The sequence below is a fragment of the Henckelia pumila genome, chromosome 2 (assembly GCF_033568475.1).
Source record: "Henckelia pumila isolate YLH828 chromosome 2, ASM3356847v2, whole genome shotgun sequence".
Taxonomy (NCBI): domain Eukaryota; kingdom Viridiplantae; phylum Streptophyta; class Magnoliopsida; order Lamiales; family Gesneriaceae; genus Henckelia; species Henckelia pumila.
The window spans coordinates 138,012,662-138,018,766 of record NC_133121.1 but is presented as its reverse complement, the minus strand read 5'-3'; the positions used below and the strand labels follow the sequence as shown (position 1 = coordinate 138,018,766).

Sequence of the window (6,105 nt, the reverse complement as noted above, 5' to 3'; positions counted from 1 at the left end):
AAGATAAAAATAATTAAAACAAAGACAACCAAGACACACGTAGGTACCGAACAAATCATGTAACATGTAGTCGATTCAGGACTCAGATTTAATCTTAATTCATGGGAATTCTCCTAATTTGTTCAAAGGACTATTTCTAGAACAATCAAACCTATTCAAATATTGATGAACTAATCTTTCGTAATTCTAATCAATTTGAATGCATTAAATATTTATGAAAATTCAGTTTACATCCAAACCGCACACTGAAACCAAATTCTATTTTTAGTTGGTTTTACAATATGTTGATTATCAAAGTGATCAAAATCAATACCTCCTCTCTCGACTTGGAATCGATTAACATGCAAGCAAATAGTTGATCAGACTATTCACAAGACAAATATAAATCTGACAATCAATAAAATAAAATCAACTCTGAAAAATCCCAAACAAACATCCAAGTTTTCTACATAAATTTGTTCGGCCCAATCACGCCGTCTTAGTTGAAAATAAACTACTTAATAATTAAAATTAGAATTAAAAAATAAAATAAAAAGAAAGAACAGAAGAAGAAAAAGTGAAGAAATCTTCTCTGCTCCAAGCCTTGTAGCCGCCTCCCTTGCGTTGTCTGCGTTCTGAAACTTTGGAACCCTCAAAAATATGTTATATCTTCTATATATATATGGTTCGGGACGCCTACCAATTAATTTCCTTTCAAAACAAGGACTTTTCGGAACAAATCTGACCCCAGAACACGCGCGCGTGCGCCTGGAGAAGCCTCGCGCGCGTGCAGCATTAAAAAATAGAGCCTAAACATGCAACTCGCGCGCGCGAGCTCCATTCTCGCGCGCGCAGTACAAAATATCTGCAGCGAGCGACGATTTTGAAAAATTCATATCTCGTGATCTAGCCGTGAGATCGAGCTGAAATTTGGACAGCAGCTTTAAAACATCTTGAAATTTATTTTGAACAGTGAAGATTTGATTTAGTTCTCTCTAAAATTAAATTTGAGTTTTTGAACAAAGCTGCTCCGTAATTCACTCTTCAACAATTCATTTTCCTACAAAATTAACCCGATGAGTAAAATACAAATATATGCACTAAAACACATAAAAAAACATAAAAATAATATGAATGCATACAAAATAGACATAACCCTATCACAAAATAATGCACACAAAATGCACTTATCAATACCCTTATACTTAAACCTTGCTCGCCCTCGAGCAAGACATGCAAAAACACAATATGCAAACAACGACATAAGTAAGAATGAATCATGAACAACATAGCCTCCGATAAGTTTCAACTTGAACAACTAAAAACCACAAAAACTTCTGATTGTTCACAATACACTGTCAGTTTAATGTAAACGTGAGTGTGTGTCATGTCATTCCAGTTTCATGCAATTTCAAAAGAATCTGTCCTAAAAATACTTAGTGACCTATGACAAATCAGTGTAAGTGTCACAATCCAGCACTCCGTCATCTCAACAGTCCCAAACAAAAACATGCACTTTCTTGAGATTAATTACGTACCTCCGGATTTTGCACCCGGTATTTTTAATAAGCCCCAATAATTACCCGCAAACTTAGCTATAACTAAGATAGGATTCGAATTTCAATCCCTTCGTCTATAACTCGGATGGAGCATCAATCTCATTTAACCCGCAAACTTAGCTATTGAACAAAGATTAGGATTTCAATCATTGTCCAAGCCCAGATGGAATTGTTATTTTAAATTTTCAAAATTTTTAACCTCATGAGATCCGCATACTTAGTCAAGAACAGAGATTAGGATTTTAATCTCTGCTCGTAACCCGGATGGAGTTAATTTAATTTTCAACAAAAGTTTTTTCAAAAATTTTATAGGTACGCTCAAGATCATACATGCAATGTCTAACAATTATCAAGAATCCAAAGACACTATCATGATCAACAAACATCTATTGTCGTGCAATGGTCAAACAAACACGAACTTCATCAATTACATCGCTACACTACACTAGTCTAACATGTGTGCTTAAAAAGATTCATGATTCAACCAACAGTTTCTCATGTTCAATCAAAAGCAACATTTTCTAAAAAATAATAAAAAAATTTCAACTCTATCATCATCGGCTAACATTCATCATTCTACTTATTCACATAACACAAACACAAAACATAATGATATGCAAGATTACGAACTATATGCAAAGAAATAAACCATATGAATGCAAACAACAACACAAAAAAACTAATCTACCCCCCATACTTATCCAAAGCATTGCCCTCAATGCTTCAGAAAAATGAACATAATGCGAAACAAACACACAATGAAAACAAAAATAAAACTCCTCTGGTTTCGTATTCGTCCTCTTTCTCCTTTGTAAAAGTCCAACAGCAACTTCTGATGGCGGGGCAATATACTGCACATATAAAGGCGACAGGTAAGGCATTGGATTAGCAAAAGATAATAAAAAGAAAAATAACAATAAAAAATAATGAAAAGAAAACACTGGGTTGCCTCCCAGTCAGCGCTAAGTTTATAGTCTACAGCCCGACTATGCACACTACAAAAAAACTTGTTTTTAAGAGCGGTCTTTTAGGAGCAATTTTAACACTGCTCTTGGAAGGTGACCAATAAAATCGGTTTTAGTTAAACCGTCTCTATTACCTTACCTTTTAAGAGAGGTTTTGAAATTGTTCTTACTGAGTAGATTTAGCAACGGTTTGTATAGACCGCTGCTATAAACTGTTCTTATAGATATACTTTGTTGGAGCAATTTTGAAACTGCACATATCGAATATTTTTAGCAACGGTTCTGAATAAACTGTTGCTATAAGCTGCTTTTATTGCACGCGTATTTAGGAGCACTTCTTTAACCACTCCTACCGAATATTTTTAGCAGCTTTTATGTAAATTGCTGCTATTAACCGCTTTTATTGATCCATGATTTTAGTATTGCTTTCTCGAATTGTTCTTATTACATATTTTTAGAAGTGGTTGATGTAAATTGTTTCTATAAACCTCTCATATTGAACAATTTTTCGGAGAAATGATGTTTTTATTCTACATACGTCAATAATGATAATGGTAATATACAAATCATACTAATTAGTGTTATTAATATAATAAAATAACAGTAATAATAATAATAAAATGTTAATAAATTAGTGATGCCATTGACGAGATTTCAGGTTCAATGAATGAAATCAGATCAAACTTGTCTAAAATGGGCGGGTTTGTATTATCGAAGTATAATTCATCTGATTTCATTTTATTTTATTTATATGAATGATAACAATCCTCACCAGCTGTCACATCTTTCATTGTATATTTATGTGAAGAAAATAGTCTATTTTTTTTTGTAAGTTTGCATTTTTTGTTTTTTGGATTTTGGTTATGTAAATAGTAGACGTTTGGGTCTTAATACAATAATTTTGTTTTTTAAGTCATATTTTTCTAGAGCATTGACATGATACCGAAAAATATAAATGTGATGCCGAATGTTGCTAATATTTCTGGTGTCATGCTAACGAAATATGAACGAAGACTGATAAAAATCAAAGTTATTGCACTAAGGCTTAACTTTGACCACTTAGATAATGAAAACACAAAACATGATGATTTTGGGGACCAAATTGATTGTTTTCTTATATGTATATATACAATGATCGCTCACAAAATCCTGCACACTAGGGTGTGTGAGATCAAAACTATACATATATATATGGACATACACGCATAAAAACATATACACAAATTCCTATGAGATCGTCTTACGGGCAATTTATGATACATATATTTGACCCGACCGACTCATGAAAATATCACATTTTATATCAAAATTATTACATTTTACTGTAAGTATGTATAGATCGACCCGCCTCACGGGATAACTACTCATATGTATATGTTATATATATATATATATATATATATATAATTTTTATTGGTGAGATATATGTATAATCATCTATACTATATTATCAAATATAAATTAAATTTGGTATTCCTTTTAAGTTATTCTTTTATAACTTCAATACATTATTTTAAAATAATTTAGTTTACAAACATTTTATATTCAATAATATTTTTAAATCTGAAATTCCCTATACTTTACATTATTAATAATACCCAAATTATACACACTAGTGATCGATATATGCAATGCGGGTGCTATAAAATTTTTGGGTTTTTATGAAAATGGGTTTTCAAACATATATAATGAGTTTTCAGCTATATATGTTAATTAGAGAATTTCCTCTTCTTTAGAATGGTTAATTTTTTTTCTTCTTTCTTGTTGATATTTGTATTCGTTTAGTTAAAGTAGGAGGACTATAAATATAAATCTGTATTTGTGTCATATTGACTGACCAAGTTGATTAGTTACATGACGCAAGTTTAATGAATAGTATAGATATTGTTTTTTAACTACAAATTTTTTAATGTTCAATTCCATCCATATTTTGAATTTAATTAAATATGTCATAATTGATCCGACGGAAAAATATGTACATAATGAATATAATATATACTAGTATTTTTTACAAGCGATGTGTACTTATACAATTGAAATATCGATCTAAACGTGATAATTTTTGTATTTTCAAATTAATGATTTTTTATATTAGCCAGAAGTAGTGAACTATCTAAAAAATTTCAAATGTAGACAAAGATATGGTTGAATTTTAAAATATGGATAGGTATAAGACTAAAGATTTAAAAACAAAGATTATTTTATGATAATCAGAGCAAAATTACTTATACACGTCGTTTTTGTATCGTAAAAATAAAATATTGGGTATTACTATAATTTTATTATGAGCTAAATGAAGTAAAATTTAATTAAATAGTAAGATTATGTTAAAAGTAAACATATTTAATTTAAAAATCTTTATATTTTCGATCATAAATTTTTTTTAGTTTAATGAACAATCTCATGACAAAATTTCATTTTAAATGAGTATAATTAATTTTTTTAATAAAAGACAAGCAATTTCATTTCGATAAGAAAAAAATCTATATATTAAAAAAAATTAATGATCAAATATTTGGTGTTTCCCTATCATTTTGTACGTGGGTTTTACATCCAAATCCACAACCAAAATCTCATCTCCCGCTTGAAAATTGAAAAATTTTAAAATTTGCGCCCCTCATTTCAAAATCACCGATTATTTATTTTCCTTTCTTACTCTTGCTTCTTCCATAATTTCTCATTCTTGTTTCTCCCTTTTTTTGTGCCGCCCTTGAAGGATGGTATTCAATTTTTGTTTATGTTAATTTTTTTAGCTTCGTAATTTCTTTCATTAAATATGATATGGAATTGAGATTTCACAGTGCAATCAACGCATATCTCTTCACATTTCAGAGCTCTATTTTTTCAGTACGTCGATGAAGTAAAAAGAAAGGAAAAGAAAGGAAAAGAAGAGATGCTTCCATTGATGATGATACAAGAGAAGGTAATATCATGTCTGGGTTTTTCAAAATTATTTTTCCATATAAATTTTCCTAATGTTTTACAGGTTTGCTTAATGAGGTTGTGCTGCACTACCACACGACAGGTATGTGGAAACAAAACGGAAGTTCTGATATTTGACTAATAATAATTTGATTAAAATTTTATTTCTATTTTATTAAAGTTATTAAGTATTATTATATGCAAGACTAATTATATATCTTTTTTTTTTATCTTGTGGATTATTCAGGTAGTTATTACGAAGCAACATATTATGCTCCACCAAACTCCACCAAATATATGGAAGAGTAATCTTAGATCTTCTCAATACACACAGGGAACGAGATAGTATTCGGATAGACTTTTGTTTTTTGTTTTTCAAATGTTACTTCTTGTGGATAATAATAGTTTGTTAATATTTGTCTATTTGAATTTGTTAATTGTTAATTGTTAAATTTAAAGGATTGTGTTACTTAATTGATGGTATTTATTTATTTTTGTTTTTTATGGATAAATTATATTTTCAATTATTTATTTTAATTTGGAAAATAAATTTAATTAAAAAAAAGAAATCTACTACTAAATATGCTTTAAAAAACATAAAACCGTTTAATTCTATATCCTATCCTATATTGAAAAGATGTGGTGAAGAAATTGGCTCCATAATCATGAATTAACATGAA

The 6,105-nt window shown here is 29.6% G+C and overlaps 1 long non-coding RNA gene across 1 annotated transcript; it reads left to right on the top strand.

Annotated features, from left to right (window-relative positions):
- Positions 1-5,376: 5,376 nt before the first annotated feature.
- Positions 5,377-5,899, top strand: LOC140879587 (uncharacterized). The gene is made up of 3 exons (XR_012149465.1): positions 5,377-5,426; positions 5,490-5,528; positions 5,673-5,899. It is a non-coding gene; the product is annotated as an uncharacterized lncRNA (long non-coding RNA).
- The last annotated feature ends 206 nt before the right edge of the window (positions 5,900-6,105 follow it).